General features: G+C 39.7%; 2 long non-coding RNA genes across 3 annotated transcripts; one reads left to right on the top strand and one right to left on the bottom strand.

The window, feature by feature from the left end:
* The first annotated feature begins 7,090 nt into the window (after positions 1 to 7,090).
* LOC122979991 lies at positions 7,091 to 15,535 on the top strand. Of its 2 annotated transcripts, none has more exons than XR_006402964.1 (3): positions 7,091 to 7,956; positions 8,073 to 8,198; positions 15,430 to 15,535. It is a non-coding gene; the product is annotated as an uncharacterized LOC122979991 (long non-coding RNA). The 2 variants fall into 2 exon arrangements; XR_006402965.1 differs by lacking the exon at positions 15,430 to 15,535 and adding an exon at positions 14,417 to 14,811.
* LOC122979992 lies at positions 8,732 to 18,080 on the bottom strand. The gene is made up of 3 exons (XR_006402966.1): positions 17,585 to 18,080; positions 15,530 to 15,642; positions 8,732 to 9,525 (listed from the first exon to the last, which is right to left on the bottom strand). It is a non-coding gene; the product is annotated as an uncharacterized LOC122979992 (long non-coding RNA).
* Positions 18,081 to 18,491: the final 411 nt, after the last annotated feature.

The following is an 18,491-nucleotide window of genomic DNA, read 5'->3' as shown; positions in this document are numbered from 1 at the left end:
GAAAACTTCTTTAAAGTTAGATAATCACCGGATAGTTATGCATAAAACATTTTTCTCATGATTGTCCCGATTTTAAACCCAAACCCCTTCTTTGTAATTGCCTGGCCCTTTCACCTTCTACTGTAAATACTCATAACTTTAAAAGTTTGATTGATTGATTTATAGTTTATGTGTGTGCCGAAGGCTGAATCACGTCCATCTGCTGCTGCTTTTGAAGTCTGCACAGTTACAGTTATTCACCGTGCTGCAAAGTAAGAAGTTGTGCAACGTTTCAGATGAGGAATCAAAGGCATTCCTCACATGAAAGCACTAATAAAGTTGTACAGTAAAGCCTGAGGAGATTAACAGAGAGAGTACATGCAGGTTCCTGCCTGTTACATCGACCTACGAGGGATAATTTATGTATAGTTTATGTGTGAGAAAAAGAGAAAGTGAGGTGAAAGATAAAGGTCACGAATGAAGGAATTGGCGAGATGACAGCGCACGTGTAAGAAAGAGTACATGATATTGTTGGTGTGTGAATGTCATGTAATGTGTGAGCAGTGATGTATTTATAATTGTATATGTGTGTGTGTGTGTGTGTGTGTGTATGTGTGTGTGTGAGAGTAACGTGATAATTTGGGTTGTGAAATTGAGAGGATCCCAGAGGATCGTGGGATACGTCCACACCCCTGTGCTCCATTCCTGACTGACACTGTTAAAACTGATACACTTCCCCGAGGAATTGACACACAAACACACACACACACACACACGCACACGAATACAAATGAGTCATCCCTGTTCTCACACACGCATACATGCAACACAACATGTTTATACATCCCTAATTGATCAGTGATATTTCAGTGTAACTGTTATAATCCTCATCAATCAACACATCACACACTCGATCAAACATGCATACGCACACATAGAAAGATTGAAATGATCTCTTTCTCTTTCTCACATATTGTTTTCACACACACACACACACACGTTTCCTGCATGATGACATGATGTTATTGTTGCAGGCTGAAATTTGTGAGACCTTTATTAGTTATTTGTGATCTTTGTTGGTGTTATGTGTGCAGTGTCGTCATAATAACAGTTATTAATGATCAATGAACATAATACGTAAAGTAGAAATTATATTTGAACACTTGACCACAGACGATTCTCTTTTAGTCTGAAGATCTGCACGGTTTACTCTTTTCATTGTGAGTGACTGGTAGTCAAACGATTCAGCGTCTGCAGGACGAGTCTAATGTTTGAAGGGCTTGTCAGACTACTCTGATAATACTGTGAAGGAAAATTCAGATGTGTGAGGAAATATTTAAAGGCGAAATGTACCGTTAGATAATATCTAAGGGACCACTGAAACATTTGAGGGACTTAGTGAAATGTTTCTGAGACTTGTTAGATAATAGTTGAAGGACTAGTCTAGTTTAATAACATCTGAGGGACTAAACAGAGAGGCAACTACAGGTATAACATTCCTAGAAGACATTTTGCTCTGGATTTCGCCTGTCAGGTAGCACTTCTTTTCAGAAATCTACTCATTAATAAGATGATTCAATTCTTAATTGAGGTGAAACTAATTTGCTGATTTGGGGTAATAAACATCTGATGAATAAGCCGCCGTTATTTAAAGGAAGGAAGTCTTGTTGAGGCAAAGGTTTGATTGTATGTTACCTGAGGCCCCTACCAGTCGCTCTGTACTGGGTTATTTTATTCAGAGAAGGTCAGTGACTGGTGAAAATGGCAAATATTTCTCTGATTCATCACTCCTCCTCCACCTCTCCATCCATCTGTGTTTATTGGGAGACTTACTTGGGAGAGGTGGAGAAAGTTGGCAAACTGCAATGGAAATAAACTTAGCGAATAAATTATTATCTACGTGGAGCTTTAATTTCCACTGAAGTTTCGGTTCCTCGGAAGAGATTACGCATATCAGCAGAACAAAACATCAAATCTGTGTGGAGCAGTGAGACATTGTTTGAGGTTTGACTGTAGTGCTCTTTTAATGACGTCATCTCGTTGCACCCTCTTCCTCTGCAATCGTTTAACAGCGCCAACATGGAAAATTTGCACAAACAGCTGTCTAATAATCACATAAAGGAGGTGGATGGAAACACGCATTATTTAAAATTTTCTTAAAATTTGGTTAAAATTTGCACTACACTTGGATGGAAACCTAGCCCCCCTCTCTCTCTCTCTCTCTCTCTCTCACACACACACACACACACACACACATTTTGAATACCAGAGGACCTGACAGCGTGATTCACTCCTCCGCTGGAATACTTTCCCATGCCGAACAATGAGAGAGGGCAGAACGCTGTTTACAGAGCCGGGTCGACGTACGACAGAAGTATCACTCTGTCAGTGAAACACACATTCTCATACACACACACACACACACACACACACACACACACACACACATTGACCTGACAGGAAGAACAGTGATGAGAGATTACAGTCATAAATATGATTGTAATAAATAAAAATATGATAAACTAAGATTCAATTTCCTCCGTTTTTTTTATCGCTCGTTTCACCAAATGAAATCTGCAGAATTGGAATGTGTGTGTGTGGGAGAGACGCTGTTGCAACAGTAAAGTTAGTTTAGAGAGAGAGAGAGCGATAAGTCTGTTTCCAGTCAAAATATTGTATCAAGGAACAGCAGCAGGCTTAAATCACAAGTTTAGTCTGTGAAGGAAAAAGTCCACTTTGTGGTTTAAAGCTGGCCTCTGACAGAAGAGGCTTCGGTTCACCGATGACAGCTGATTCCAACGCCATTAGTCAGCAACTCTTTGAAGCACAATTACACCAACAACATTTCTGAGAAGCCAGTGCATCCATGACTTATGACTGACAAGGTAATTTGGTCTGCTCATAAATTATTTGACATCACGGCTCTGAGGAGGCACCATCCTCACAGGTCTAAATGAATCCTGATAGCTGGAAGGCTGCTTGTTTCACTTGTTACAGGTCTTCTGGTGAGAAAACATTTATTCCAAGACAACACTTACATTTAAAGAATGTATTTCACAAAAATGTGAATAAAATACTTACAAAAACAAAAACAAGAGACTTTTTGATGTGGCAACATAACGATGGCCGAAGAGCAAAACCTCCTATCTGAAAAATGCACTTTTTTGAGAAAATGTGTTTAAAAAAATCTTGTTGTTTTCTTGCAGAATGCTATTTGTTAAGGATACCCGATACATAACACACTGTTTTTGGACTATATTACTATATTATGTGGTATTGTTTGCGGTATCTTTGTATGGTTATTACGGTATTGTTAACACATAATATAGTAATATAGTCCAAACACACTGTATTATATATTGGATATCCTTAACAAATAGCATTCTGCAAGAAAACAACAAGTTGTTTTTTATAGTTTTCTCAAAAAAGTGCATTTTTCTTCGGCCATCGATGAGCAAAATAATCCACTCTTACCTCCACAGTTATGATAAATAACATATTCTGCTTATGATTCTCACTGTGGATTATTAATCGGTCATCTTATGTACCAACAGGTCACCAAACTATCTGCGGTATAAAAATCATCCCTCCTGTTCATACTGGACATTAGAAGATCCCTTCATAATGCGTTTACAATGTAAGTGATGGAGGATAAAATCCACAGTCCTCCTTCTGTGCAAAAATGTATTTAAAAGTTTATCTGAAGCTAACATGAAGCTTCAGCTGTCCAGATGACAAGAGCTGTTAAATAGGCTTCATGATGATGCTTGTTTCAAGTTCTGGTGAGGAAAATCAAAGAGTTGTTTTTGCCCCATAAAGCCCCAAACTGCTCTGTGATCAGATCAGACTGTGGTTGTGCTGGACAGCCGAGGTGATACTTCTCTGGTTAGATTAAGCCAAATACAATACAATGAATGTTTGGAAGTATGCTTATAAAAAAATCACAAAACTCAGTGACTAATCAGTCAATTCATCATTTTAAGTTACAAGACTGATGAATATAAATTCTGAAATGGTTCTGAATGAGAAAACTAGACACATGTTTTGTATATTTTAATGAAATATTAAGGAAATATTAAGATGCACACACAAACAGTTGCACTGATTTATTATTGACATTGTTTTAAAAACACATCACTCAAGACAACTTCAGACATGGCTAATATTTGCTCTCTATTGTCTCGCTGTATTTCCTTGTATGACATTGTAGTTTCCAAAAACTACAACGTCATACAAGGAAAAGATCCGGCTTTAATACGGCACACGTCGACAGCCACACTGTCACCCAGACTGATGTGTCTGCTTGAAAGGGTTGAGGAGAAAAGATTTAAAATCAACAGTTTCAAGTTTCAAGTTGTAAAATTGATGCAAAGTAAAATCTCAAAACCTACAAATCCAGCCAGAGTTTTGTTTCCCCACAGAGCTTTTTGTTTGCTCTGAACTGAAGCTCACAGACAGGCTCTGTAAGGATCCTGGTGAAAATTCTAACAAAAGAGTCGTAATTTACACGCAGCCTGAGAGGAAGGTGCGCCTGAGAGGATGAACTCAGGGCAAAACATCATTCACTCTTCCATTGTGATTGTTTTTACTTCTATTCTTTGTAGTCACAGGAAGTTGGTCTGTGTGTGTGGAAGGTGTTATTGATTTGATCAGTGATAATGTCAGCTGGTTTCATAACCCTTCTTCATCCACACATACACACACACACACACATACACACACACACTCACACACACACACACACACACACACACACACACACACACTCTTGATCCGTGTGTATTAGATAACATTTAGACATGAAAATGTGCCAAAGCAAACACACCCACACACAGATTCCCATGGGATTCATTCTTTAATGCGTGTGTGTGTATGTTTATGAGTGTGTGTGCGTGTGTGTGTGTTGTGTTTACAGCGTGACTCAGTAGCTCTTAATAGTGTAGGTGTTTTATGACTGGTAAAAGAGAAAGTGATGTACATTTAAGAACAAAAACAGATGACTAAGTTCTGATTAATGGATTTTGTTAATGGTTAAAAATCTTAAGCCAGTGTTTTATAGATTATTAATGATTCATCAATATGAAAACTTTTCCTTTTTAATCCTTTATCTGGTGTTTAACTTCCTCCAGCATTAATTAACTCTTCAGTTAATCAGGAAAACCTTTCAACGGACTGTGTGAGCTGGAAAAAATCTGCAAAATATAAAAACTGAAAGCCATTTTAAAAGTGGCTAATCAATATTTTTATATTAACAAAGGACTGCTTTTATGTGAAAGGCTCACCTATAGAATTATCACCCAGCTCCGCATGGAGCTCATTGTTTTGATTTTACGACTCGCACCTTCAGTTGTGATTCACTCTCACCTTTCGCATCAGTGTTGCTTCCAGCAGCAGCAGCAGCAGCAGCTGTTTTTGCACACTAGGAAAAGTGTTACAAAAAGTGAGAGACTCACCGGTGAAGACGAGGGAACGTCTAGCGGCTGAAGAGTCAGATATTTTTCTGCTGAGTTAAAACGAGAGTAAATATTGGACTTCGTCATGTGGACACAAACAAGACCCTAAATGGTGATGATGTTTAAATAAGCAACTGTTTGGTATTAAGCTGGTATAACAACTTAAAAGGTGATTTGTCATCGTTGTATTTAAAACTTGTTCCTGCTGCCTTCAACAACGTATTAACATTTCCAAATTGGGACATGATAGATTATTCTAACAACGTTTTATTCATGGCTTATTAACATTCATAACTGCAGACCTCATGCATTTTTAGACAGTGAAACCATCTGATGCACTATAAACACTTGTAGCTGCATTATAACCAAATAAAAATGATAAACACCATCAACATGCTAACCAAAACATTGTTCATGTCCTCCTAGGGAAAAAAAAATCAGTTGTTTCTGCAAGTGGTTGACAGAAGCCCTCTAGCTGTAGTAAATATGACAACGGAAGAAATCAGATGATGTCAACAAAAATCTGCATAGCGAGGAGTGGATGGATAGGTCAACAAAACAACAGGCTGTAACATGAGAGATTGTTTTCGCTTCCTGTTTTCAACCACAAGTTAATATTGTTTTTTAAAAACAGTGACTATGAACTTCCCCTTAACCTTAAAACTACCGTATACAAGCTCTAGAAATCAAGTTAGCGATCATATGAGAACAAGAGCAAAACACCGCGCTCCGCCCTCCCCTCCCTAAACCTGCACTATCGCGGTCACGTAACCTCAAGGGAGCATTTAACCCAAACCACAATCTTTACTTATATGTAACAAAGTTGTTTTTGTGCTTAAATCTAACTAAACCATAACCATAAAACCATAATTTACCAGTCTGTTTATTGCACTTGAATAAAAGTGTGAATAAACTGTAAACCTCAAATTGTAAACTCAAAGTCAAATATTCTGGTAATGAAGTTTTACAGTAACTCCTCCCGTTTCAGTCCACTGACTCCACAAGTACATACGCAGTATTTCCTCAGACAGTCAGCTAAATATACTGTACAGCTGAACAACATTATGGGTAAATGACAGGCAGATAATACCCAACTGTATATACAGTGGGAGTGCCTTCATTACTTTTCACCTGAGTTGACAGATGACTGAAGGCAGCGCAGAGACGTGGCTTAAAGAACCGCATTTGTCTTAGGAGTTTTTGTTTAGCTAATCTTTATTTACACAAGGAAGGTTTGTTGATAAGGCATGTTCTTTTCTGCAGCTCCTCCCTGCTTTACATTAAATATTTCACGCTTGTATAGACGAATACAGTCTGCTCTGTGTGTTACTTAGCATCAGACACCCAGGTAGTCATTCATCTGAAATCAAAGTCTGCCCAAAAGCAAAAACCGTATCCAACAAACACGTTTCTCTGTAGTTAAGAGAATGTCGATAGTTTAAAGGTGCAGTGTGTAGAATTTAGTGGCATCGTGTGGAACAGAGTTGGCAGAAATGGAATATGATATTCATAAGTATGTTTTGATTCATGTATAATCACCTGAAAATAAGAATTGTTGTGTTTTCTTTACCTTAAAATGAGCCCTTTATATCTACATAAAGAGCGGGTCCTCTTCTACACAGCCCGCCATCTTCACTGCCATGTTTCTACATGGTCTAAAGACGGCCTTTCACCTTTTTCATGAGTTTCATGGCCACCGTTGGTTCTCCTACAGTTGGTTGCAACCTGCAACCTCACTGCTAGATGCCAGTAAATCCTACACACTGGTCCTTTAAAATGAAAAAAAATCTACCAGAAATGTCTTACTTCATAAGATTTCTTGAAAATAATATAAAAATCTGACCTTAAAAGTAATAAAGAAAAAAATAAAAAGACTTGATATAATAAAGGAAACTTCAGAAATGCAGGATAAATGATAAATGTTCTTGAAACTAAATTATTTTGCACAATTGAGGAGTTAATTACTTAAGACAAGGATGTGAAAACATTGAAATAAGACTTGAGTTCTTCTGCTTCTTTCCTAATAGCAAGAAACTTCACCAGGAGGCTTCCTGATCTGATGCTGAGCTGCTCACCAGACAGACAGCAGCCCTTTCATTCATTTGAAAGGGGGCAGTCCATCAAAGCATCGGGATACCAACGCTGAAGGCTGCGGTGAAACAACGCAGGGTCATCAGCAAAGAAGATGAACCAGGTTCAACTTGGCGAGGCACTGCGTCGGCCGATCACATACATGCAAGTGCATATTACTAGAAGATTACTTTATAACATGAAAGATATTAGATTTATCACCGTGATAAGTTGTAAAATCCCGTCTATGGGTATTATAAACTGCTGTGCAATATTATGGCGTCTGATAAGCATTTATATGCATTAATGTGCTACTGCAACGGGACTTTGTAGATTGTATGTAATCGTTTCATTGGTATCTTCAACATGTTGTGTTAATGCAGCTGTTTTCCGTCTGAATCCCTGCTAACAGAGAACCGAAGCAGAACCAGAACTTCCTGGTTCTGTTCCAGAAGTAAGAAAACTTCACTCTGACCTCCATTAACATTTGTAACTATGCTAATAACTAAAAATCCAGCATTGGATCAGTTGGATTCTCAACAGTACATTGTGTGGTTTGTTTCATTTCAGGGGTCAGAGAGGACAGAGGAGATGAGTCCATGAGCAGGTCTTCACACAGCACAGACTATGACTAGAAAGATGAGAAGCATTGAGCAGTGAGTTTTATGGATCTGGATGAAACCAAGTTATGTTGATGTAAGTACCTGCTGTGCTTATAATAACAAGTGCTGTAGTAGATGCTCAGTTATATGGAAGAGGATATGATGAGTAAATCACAGGAATGCACTTTGATTTGATTTGTTTACACATCTGCAAAAGACATAGTTGATATACACAGAAACAACAACATAATATGATGGAGAGGTGCAAACAACTCTCAAAGGGACTTGATCAGGGAACTCTCCATTGCATACCTTACTTAATTAAAAAAGGAGGAAAAAACAACAGGATGAGAGAGAAAACAAAAGACAAGACTGCACACGACAGCAGACGTCCGTATATACAAGTGCACACAAGTAATTAATGAAAATGACTTGGTACTAGTGGGCAGTTTACAAAGATAATCTATAAGGACGACACTGCAGAGAGACAAACAAACCTTTTACAGCTTTTTTAAAATTGTGCAGGTGCTAATTTGACATGGCTGAACATCCCAGATGATTGAGCCAGATGATTTAATTAAACCCAACTGTAATTGAGGTGATTGACAGACAGGAGGCCTGAGTTTACAAATGTTTCAAGCTTTGCTATTTTCAGAAAGACAGATGAAAGAAACGCTGACTGACAGATCGTTATAGAAGCTAGAGGAACGGAGGCTAGCTCGGATGTGACGTCATGACTTCAGCTCTCTATACACCGTCAAACGTTTCCTCTATGACCTTGCTCTGAAACTCTTAGAAGTGGTAAACTGGATCCCAGTATAGCTGATGCTGTGCAGCTGTAGAAGTGCGGGTTAACAGGCAGCTATTTCAGATTTTATTGTCATGTTAAAACATACTATTAAAACGTTTTCTACTGTGTGTTTTTAAGTGGAGTCAAACCACAGAGCTGCTTTTGAAAATATAATACAAGGTGTCATTTCCTCTTATCATGAACAGGAAACTGTCAGCAACAGGTGATAAGAAAAACACAAAGACCTGATGATAACATTATAAACAAGATAAGAGCATCAATCATGGTTTGTTTCAACTGAAATACCGATGAAGACAGCTGGTATGTAAACAGTGAGCGCAACCTTTAGCTAGATGTTTTCTTGTTGCCGCTGTTGTGATGAGAGCGAAAGATTTCTTCTTCATGTTTTTTTCCTAGAAGTAAAGCATCACCTCCATCCACTTCCTCTCTGACAGGAAGTTTCCCTGCAGCCTGCCGTCTTGTGGCTGTGCAAAAACATCACAGAAAGACACAGCTGATGTTACTGTGTGTGTGTGTGTGTGGGAGAGGGTGGGGGGGGTGGGGTGTTCATGAGTGGGACCGCAGACCGCAGAAACAGGTGAAGCTGCTCCGTTTCCATGGTTACCACAACCTGTCAAAGTCAAAACAAGGCAATAAGAAACAAACTTGAAATCTTACAGGAAGAGCAAAAAAGAGAGCAGGGCTTTAAAGTGTTTACAGTGTTTAAAGTTCAGTCTTTCAGCAGTCAGCATCATCACAGAGAGAGAGAAAAAGAAAGAAAGAAAGAAAGAAAGAAAGAGAGAGAGAGAGAGAAAGAAAGAGGGGCAGAGAAAGTGAGATCAATTGTGCACAGGCTGAGAGAGAGTGGGAACGAGGACAAAGAGAAAGTGTAAGAAAGGGAAAAGTGGGAGAGAGCATGAGGGAGATGAAAGAGAGGCGTGGAGAATGAATGGAGGCCTGCAGTCTTCTTTTACAGTCAAAAAAAAAAAGAAGAAAAAAAAAACGGAAAGAAGAAGGAGAAAAGCTGCTTGAGGAATTCCATTCAGCCATTTCTAAGAAGGCGTGGGAATTTCTTGGAAAATCCTCCTCTGGGAACAGCAGTGGGAGAGGAAAATACCAGAGGAGGAATGATGTGCTTAGAGGGTCATTTTACCCATATGACAAAAAAAAAAAAAAAAAAAAAAATCCACACATGTCCAACACTGAAACGTCTGACTCAAAGCAAAGGATCAGAATGGATTTAATTTTTGGTGCATGAATCATTGCAAAACACATTTATCTTTTCCTGAACAATAATTATTATGTAGACAGTTATGACTGAGAGCTACTTTCTGCAACAATGTGCAACAATCTTCTTGTGATGCAAGACGAGTAACAAGCAGCCTGTGTGCAGCCTCGGTGATTGTCGCTGACTAATCTCTATTAAACAATCTTTTGAAAAAAATAAACACATTTAAATCAGGATGTGAAAGTGCAACATGAGTGCACGAGCTCAAGCTGAGCTTAAAGGTGTCCTGTGATTTTTTTTTTTTTTTTTTTATCATCTAGTAGCACCATCAAGAAATATTTGACAATGTTTTGCATCTTGTGCAGTTTCACCACGAGGTCCATTTAGTAGATGTTCTAGAGGTTTTGATCATATACCACAGTCTTCATCAGCAGACAGCAGATCTTTATCAGTTCCCCCAGTTATGTTTTTTTTTTCCTGAGCATGTTTAAAGACTTTTTGTGCATGCTAGCTAAAAAGTTAAGTTCATTCTTGACCTTGTAAACAGCAGTTGGCAGAACTATCACATTGCAAAGTCCAGCTTTCTATCAAACTACGTGATCTTCAAGAATGAACTTTAAATTATAACTGTTTGTTGATGAGTTGACTCCACAGGCTACCTTTAAGTAACTGTCATCAGTCTAAGTCGAGCTTAGACTGATGACAGTTGAACCAAGTCTGAACCTGACAGGCTTAATAAACTGGGACATTGACAGTAAAATAATATGGAAATAGACTGTTGCATCCAATATCTTCTGAAATCATTACATTGCAAAGATCATAGCTTTTATTGAAATATATTTACAACAGCATGTTGATCATTTAAAAGTATTAAGAAGAACATTTGTTCTTGCTTTTGTTTTTCCGTAAAAGACTCATTTCATCTGTCATTCCATCACCTGACAGATATTATCAGCTACTGAAGTCCTCCAACATTCAAAGCACAGCTCACTGTTTCTCTTTTCCTGAAGTGTTGCATTACTGCAGGGGGTTTCTTAAAATTAGGGGTCAGGACCCACAAATGGCTCACAGGTGCCCCCCCCCCTCCCTTACCCAGCGTGGCCCCCAGCACCCTTCACACAGGCTTGATTTAATGAGCTGAGGGTCCCAGGGTGAGAGGAAGATATTTCAAATCTGATGTCCACAGCATGGAAAATTATCCAATCCCCTTTAACTGGGACTGCAGACTGGCTCCGTGTTCAGCTGTCAAAGTGTTGTCAAAATAACACGGACGGAGGGCAGACGGTGGGAAAGAAAGAGAATAAGAAGTAGAGAGGATGTGTGGTTTTGATTTTAGATGTGTGGGTTTATGACATAAGGTGGAGCTACCTCAACAACAGGAAATCCATCAAAAATCTTTTTTTTAATATAAAAAAAGTTTATCACAAGGACTGGTTCTCAAAAACTGCAGGCAGTCCTTTTAAGGCAAGACTCACTATACTATGACAACTAACCAACAGGTCCTCCTACGGAAACAGTAGGATAAACAGTACTGTGCAAAGGTTTTAGGCACTTTAGATGTTAGATTCTTATCCATTATGCAATACCATCAGGGAGGTGTCTGATTGGTCCTAAATGTATTCTGCAGTATGACAACGAGCCCAAACATGCAGCCAGAGTCATAAAGAACTATCTTCAGCAACAGTCCTGCAGATGGTTTGGCCCCCACAGAGCCCTGATCTCCACATGATGGAGTCAGTCTGGGATTAACATGAAGCAGGTGAGACGCCTAAATCCACAGAAGAACTGTGGCAACTTCTCCAAGATGCAGGAACAACCGACCTGCCAAGTACCTGAAAAACTGTGCAGGTGTACCGAGGAGAACTGAAGTGTGCTCACACCAAATATTGATGTCATTTAAGTTTTTTCTGTTTCCTGCACTTTGTTAACTGACAAATATTAACTATTCATGACATTATTTTTGCCTAAAGCTTTGTACAGTCTTGTATGTCATTGCTCCTTGCCGCCCAGAACGATTGACAGGACCACATCGCCATTTCTAACACTAATGTGTTTAATGATCTGCCAACTCTATGGTTAAAGTTTGGTTAAGGCACAAAAACAACTTGTTCAGGGTTGGGGAAAGATCATGTTTTGGGTTAAAATAACTACTCCCTTAAAGTTAGGGGAGCTCTGTTGTCATGGTTACAGTAATAAGAACATGGTTACAGTGGTGGCCATGGTTAAAAGAAACCAACGTCTAAGGACAGCCACTCTATAATAACGTCACGCTGCTGCAAAGAGTCAAAAATGTACAATTCCTGTGGCTCTGTCACTTGAACGTAAACTTATTTTGTTTTGGGGCTTTTGTTGAAATGACTGATGCTCTCGTTGGAAAGTCTCCATTTAACAGAGCTGCTAGTAACCCTTTTAAGACAAGGGTCAAATAATCATCAAATCCTACACTGAACTATAAATCAGCTCCTACACTGTCTGCATTTATAGTGGGACTCGTTAACTGACACACATCACGTGGCGCCCTTAGCACACGCTGTACAACCCTTACAGACAGAAAAAATAGAGGACAGTAGCCAAGATAAGCCGATCCAGGGAGTGAATGTGACAGCATTTGCATATAACAACAACCTGAAGCATCTTTTTAGGCTGCAAGTCTATTTGTCTTATGTTCACAAATTACGTTAATGTTTATTTAGCGCTGAGTGCTACCAAAACACAGGTGATTTACATAGCAGTGCTGTCCCTGAATCAACCCTGTGTGCTGGAGATTACGTTTATATACCACTTGATGTTGACCTCATATTTGCCTTCTACTTCTGTAGTTGCTACTGACAGATATTGTATTGTAAGGATATTTTGGTGGAAAACAAATGAAATATGTTGTCAGTGAGCATTTTACTGATACGTCAATTAACAACATTTCCTAATTATGTTGATAACAACATAATCTGGGCGGCATTACGTTTCCTACAAAATATATCTGCCATTGCAAATTAGTCATTTATAAACATAATTTCTAGGAGACATGGTCGCCTGAATGCAAACTGTACACCGACGGAGGACTGAAGCTGCTGATGCGCCACTTTCACTACACAGCCTGCGCTATATCTCCACGAAGTTATGTCCTCAACAGGCGTGTGCAGAACGATGAAAGTATATCTATAAACCATTATAAGAATAACTTGATCAAGATGAATCTTTAGTGAACTTTAGGTGAGTTTAAAGGTTGCGTCCGTGTCTGTGTGTCTGCACTGTATGTGTTGTTTTAGTCGCTATATGAAGCCGTCCTACACTCCTCAACACACACATGCACACCCCATTAACCCCCATACAGTACCATTACACCCTGTGCGGAAAAACAGCAAAAACAGCAGTCTAGGATAAACAGAGAGAGAATGAATGAGGACGAGAGAGAGAGAGAGAGAGAGAGAGTGATTGAGCAAGTGAAACAACAGATAGAGAGAGAGAGAGAACATGCTGTGTAAACATTAGTCCTGCAGATGAATGAGACTTCCCCCCGTTTGTTATTCCAGTGTTTGGTCAGACAGAGACAGAGGATGAATGTGTGTGTGAGAAAAAGAGAGAGAGAATGAATGAATGAGGTCGATAGAGCAGTGGGAGGGGCTACGGATGGGGGGGGGGGTTAGGGATGGCTGATGGGGGGTGGGGGGAGGGGGGGGGCGTGTCTTCTTCATGATCAAAACCAGTAGAGTTGCAGAGTCAGAGGAGTTATTTTGGGCGTCCAGTGTTCTGGATCAGGGGTTGTCAGTTACAAGTGTTAGAGGTCCACGAACGTCCGCCACTTCAAAAGTACAGCGAGGACGCATTACACAATATTTCAGTACAAAACTTTGCACATGAACATTATTTCTGTATTAAAGAGAGAAGAGACTCCTTTGTTGACTCACTAAGTTCTTAAACTTGGGCATATAAAGGTTTGATAGCACGCTGGTGTGTTCATTAGCAAATACTGTGAAAATGTTTGATTTTATAATTATTGTGCTGGAGACACGATATGATGACTGCAACTGCTTCAATTTGCATATAACAACAACCTCAATTTTGTGTTTTTTACCTCCAAGTTCTGGCAGTAGATTTATTCGAAATGGGCATGTTTGGTGTCATAGTGGCATTTGACCTCACCACTCTTCACTATGGCTGCTGTTTCACTGCAAATCAAACACATGCAGTAGGTCTTCTGCTTCCCTCAGGCAACGTATTTCTCACTGTTTCACTGTTTCAACCCTTTTTTTTGTATCCAATACTTTTGAACAAGTCATTTTACCTTTTCAACCAGAGATCCAACACCAGACAATAACCTTCCTAACTGTGGGCTGAATGATGACGGCTGAGGTGAGGCGATAGCGATATTTCATTCAGAAGCAGGTCATTGTTATTGGAGCTGGATCCAAACCAGAGTCTGTCTGTTGAGCATGTGTTAAAGACCTCAGTAACTTTGTCATTTCAATCTCATTTTCATATTCAGTTTTTAGGGAGACTCTGTAACATCTGTCCGGGGACTACAGATGAAAAATAGCCTCTTGGCTAACTCTGGCGCATTTACAGCAACGTTATTAATGTGCGCTGTCCCTGTTAAATAAACAAACCAATAAGTATGTTCTAGATGTTTACAGAAACAAATCCAGTTGTTTGTTTTGTTAAAACACTCTAATTAAAGCTTATGGAGAATGCTCTGAGATGTGATGATTGACAGCTGCTCTCTGCTCTCGGCGCTGCTGCTACGGAGTTGATGGATACCCTGATATGGGTCACACTGTACCACACACACACACACACACACACACACACATACACACACAGAGGTCAAAGGTCAATAGAGAGTCAAACACACACACACACACACACACACAGAGCCACTGCCTTTGAGGATGGACAAAGCAGAGCGTCTCTCTGTGTCTTTGTGTGTGAGTGAATGGGAGAACTGGTTTTAAGCTGCTGCTGCTGCTGCTGAAGATTAATCCTTCTTCTCTTTTTTTCTCTCTCTCTTTTCTTTTCTGTCTTTCTCTTCTTACTTGCAACCAAACCCTCATGTCTCAGAATTCAACTCAATCACTTTAAATTTTTTGGCTTAAATTGAACCTGTTAGACATTAAAAGAGCTGCTTTGTCATAAAACGTTGAAAGAAGCACATTCCTCAAATATCTCGATCACTGATCCAGTGAGATTAGTTGATGTTTGATTAAGTTTTTATCTGTTTATTTTTACGACCTCTCCGATTGGCTGACTGCTTCTGCGTTCACTCTGTTCCCAGATCTCAGCTTAATTAACTTCTTGCATTTTTTGATACAGGTGGGGATCCTTGAGTCAGGCTGAGACATGTAAATTCAAACCGTCGTGGGAAACTGTGGGTGTTTTTCCTCAGGACAGCAAGGTATAAGAAGTTGTTTACCTTGACGACGTGCTGCGATGAGTCACTCCACCAGAATTCACACCTGCGTCTCCACGTTATCGGCCGCTGTGAGGCGAACCGACGCCCCGTTGTTCTGAGTGATTCGACCGGCTCTGGAGAGAAAAACCCACACATATATCAAACGTGTTTGATATTTGTGAAACGGTCACAGATCCTTTCATGGTGTGAACTGTGACATTTCAGCGTTCTGCACTACATGAAATCTGCTGTGCAGCCACATCCTGAGTGTCGCTGAGAGTTTTTATCTTATTTTTATTCATTAGCCACAATAAAATACAGACCTGGTTATGTTGTTTCAGTTTCATTTAGTGTCACTTCAGTACTCTTATGTAGCTTATCTTTTCAGACTTCTAGGTAATGAGGCTTTTAGCTTTATCTGAATATTTCTTTATTTAGTAAGAAACTACAACGGAAACAGACCAAGTGAAGTTGTTTTGATTTCCATTTAGTTTTGCTTTTATGCTCGCCTCTCTCTCTCTCTCTCTCTCTCTCTCTCTCTCTCTCTCTCTCTCTCTCTCTCTCTCCTTCACTCTTTTCTCCTGCTTATTTTCTAACTTGTAGGTAGTGAAGCTTTTTATTTTATCTGTATATTTCTTTATTTAGTAAGTAACCACAATGAAAAACAGACCAAATAAAGTTGTTTCCATTTCTGGTTGGTTTGCTCCTTTCTTACTCCCTCACTGCTTGAGGAAATGAAACTTTTTATCTGCATTTTGGGAGGATAAATAGGGAGAGTAATTGTGCCTAAAAGTGTGAATCTTGCGATGGGAGATCCCCTTACTGCGCACTGATGGGGTGTAAAAAGGGCAATTGCACCCATTAAGTGTGCCAAAGAGCAACACACCAGCTCACTGTGGTTGTCACTGGTTTTTCTATTCGTCCTTGTGATATTTAAAACTGACTAAATCCATTGACTAATTTGCGCCGAATACACCATATCTTGTTTTTATTGACAAATAGCACCGCTAATGATGCTCCGCTAACTGAGTGACAAATACATTTTCTATTTAGCTTCATGTGTGTTCACCAGTGGAAAACCTTTAATATGAGGCAGCAGTAGCAGGAAATGTTGTATTTGCATCAGTAGTAACCTAATATGGCTGAAAGTGATGAGTAAACAGTGAAACAGGGCCGATATCTGACAGCACAAACAGGAATGTCAGAGTGAAACCAAACTCCAGAGATTTGTTTAGAAGAGCTGAACAAAGAGAGACTTTAACAAACAGAGCTTTTGTCTCTGGTCACCAGCACAGACACGTACACACTGAGTCAAACAGTTTAGTGCAGGACATGTCATTGGTTTGATATGGGGGGGGGGGGGGGTGTCATTACATATTGGCCATGGTTGACCCTGTGGCTCAGCACAGCTGCTGGAAGGACACAGTGAAACATGTGTGTCACCGGCTGACTCAGGTTTGTGGAAACACGGCTTTCGTATGTGCAATATTATTGTAACTCATAGAAATGACAACTTGTAATAAATCAAAATGATTCTCTTAATCGATCTGACATGAAACCTGCCAAACTATACTGAGTTCATGATATGTTGACTAAACTAATTACGAGATTATCTCTCCTCCTTCCCTCATTCTCATTTATGTCAGTCGCAAATTGTTTTTATTTTTAGACATTTTATTTTTTCTCTTTCATTCCTTTACTTCCTCTTGTCTTCCTTCCTCTCTCTCTTTCCCTCCCTCTCTTTGTTTTACTCTCCCTAAACCTCCCAGAGTCTGAAAGTCTTTGTTTTTAAATCCCATTACTTTCTAAACGATGACCGTCGAGGCCAAAATACACCACTGCCGAACAGCACACATCAAAACAGCCGTCCCTGTTATTTTCTATATACAACCCCACGTCGGCGACAGCCGGGCGCTCGTCGATGCAGCCCCGCAGCACTTCATGTTGGCCCGACTACAGATGTTACTTACCAGTTTGTTGCTTGCTTTTCACTGTAGTTTTAACTATTTCACTTGTGCCTGTATCTACAAGACAAAAATAAAGAATAAAATAAATTAATAAATAAACTCCACTCACTTCCTGATTGTACATCCCGGCTCCAGTGGCAGCTCGACTTCCTCTCTGTGTTGTTCAGGTGGACAAACATCCCAAGTTAAACGACCTGGCGAGCCATAGCTCATAGAGACTGACTCTTCAGCTCTTTCAATTCTCTTTATACGTCCATACTCTTCAGATGGTGCATGTTGTCTTCCTGCTGACACACTGCAGTGCAACACTTCCTACTGGTGCCAGCAGCAGCATTCGATGCGTAATATTTGATGCGCATCAAATGATGCGTTGCAGTATGTTTTCAGCTACAGTGACCCGGGGTCAGGACCTGTGTGTGTGTGTGTGTGTGTGTGTGTGTGTGTGTTCCATCTTAAGTCTTACATTTGGAGCAAGTGTTTGACAGTTTGGGGTTCATTTAAAAGTGAACATTTTGACCTGATAGTGGTGCTAGAGGAAAGATGATGGAGATTCCAAAATGGAAAATATTTCATCTTCTGCAGAGCGAGTACTCTAGATTTAGATTTTGGTATTTTCTCCTCTTCCTTCCTTTCTGTTCCCTCACTTTTCCTCCTCTCTTAATCATTTCCCCATCCTTCCTTTTACTGTCTCTTTTTTCATTCTCTGTGTACATCCTTTTTCCTCTCCTTTATTTTGGCCTTTTTGTACTATTGTTTCCTCTCCGTTTCTCCTGTAGACTCCTGTCTCTCTTCCTCTTCTCTCGTCATCTCCTTTCCTTTCCCTCTTGCTCATTTTAATTTCCTTTACTCCTCTTATTCTTTATCCTTTCTTAATCTTTCTCATCTTTGTATGTTTCTCTACACATTCTTACATCCTTTCTCCTCTCCTCCTTCTCTTTTCCTCTCTCTCTCTCTCTCATTTGTCCTTTCCCTCTTTCGCTCTTGTTTCTTATCCTACCAATCATCTAATCTTCTCA

The sequence above is a fragment of the Thunnus albacares genome, chromosome 4 (assembly GCF_914725855.1).
Source record: "Thunnus albacares chromosome 4, fThuAlb1.1, whole genome shotgun sequence".
NCBI lineage: Eukaryota > Metazoa > Chordata > Actinopteri > Scombriformes > Scombridae > Thunnus > Thunnus albacares.
The sequence above is the reverse complement of the archived record's forward strand: the minus strand, read 5'-3'. Positions and strand labels throughout refer to the sequence as shown.